Genomic DNA, 1,062 nt, shown 5'->3' with positions numbered 1-1,062 from the left:
AGCCAAAGGTGTAAACATCCATATTTCATTTGCTTTCCACCCTCTCATATCGTATCCCCTAATGAGCATTTACATCTCCTCACTCTGTGCCATTCTTAGAAATGCATCCACATAGTCTCCTCTGGAGTTCCTTGCTAATTTTGCAGTTATATTTTTTCCTAGCCCTGGAATACCAATCAACTCACTGAGCCATTGGTCATGAATCAGTGTGATTCTTAATATGTCTCCTTTTGTGCTTGTTTTGGCAGCACATATACTAAAATTGGAACAATACACAAGGAGATTAGCATTGCCCTGCACAAGGATGACATGCAAATTCATGAAGTATTCCTTATTTATTTATTATTATTTATTTATTTATTTATTATATTTTAAATATTTTATTTATTTATTCATTAGAGACAGAGAGAGAGGCAGAGAGAGAAGGAGACTTCTTGCAGGGAACCCTATGCGAACTCAGTCCCAGGACCCCAGGATCACGCCCTGAGCCAAAGGCAGACGCTCTACCTCCTGAGCCACCCAGGCATCCCCCTTTTTTAAAAATGATTTTATGTATTCCATATTTAAAACAAAAGCAAAACAATACACATCTCCTTCCATACAAAGTGGACAACCAAATATACTTCTCAAAAATCCTGCCCATAGGGAGAATTTTTCTGTACCAGTCTTTCATGGTCACACCTGAATGGAGCTGTAATACAGTCATTCTCTTCTAGATGATGCTACCACACCTTGCAGATGATATATTTATAACCCAAGGAGGGCTCTTTTTTTTTCCTGTGGAAATGTCAAATGTTTATGGTGGACTTCCCATGGGGAGGATACATGGAGGATTATGTATTGGGGAAGTAGGAATATGTACCATGTGAATGTGAACCACTTGCTTATACAGTTTGCTTATACCTTCTGGTCTTGCACCTACCATCCCATTTAACAAAGGAATAGCCTTGCACACATCCAATATTTTGATTCAGTGAAATAGATTATCATGTTCATGATAGATATTTTGGGTCATTTTGCTATCCTGTGTTTAGGGAGTTTAGTCTCTATTGGGATCCAGTA

General features: G+C 38.3%; 1 non-coding gene across 1 annotated transcript; it reads left to right on the top strand.

Moving 5' to 3' along the window:
- Nucleotides 1-232: 232 nt before the first annotated feature.
- Nucleotides 233-339, top strand: LOC129501152 (U6 spliceosomal RNA). The gene has a single exon (XR_008662692.1). It is a non-coding gene; the product is annotated as a U6 spliceosomal RNA (small nuclear RNA).
- The last annotated feature ends 723 nt before the right edge of the window (nucleotides 340-1,062 follow it).

Source organism: Nyctereutes procyonoides, unplaced genomic scaffold (assembly GCF_905146905.1).
Source record: "Nyctereutes procyonoides isolate TBG_1078 unplaced genomic scaffold, NYPRO_anot_genome, whole genome shotgun sequence".
Classification (NCBI taxonomy): Eukaryota; Metazoa; Chordata; class Mammalia; order Carnivora; family Canidae; genus Nyctereutes; species Nyctereutes procyonoides.
Note: the sequence above shows the minus strand (reverse complement) of the source record. Positions and strands in the feature narration are given on the sequence as shown.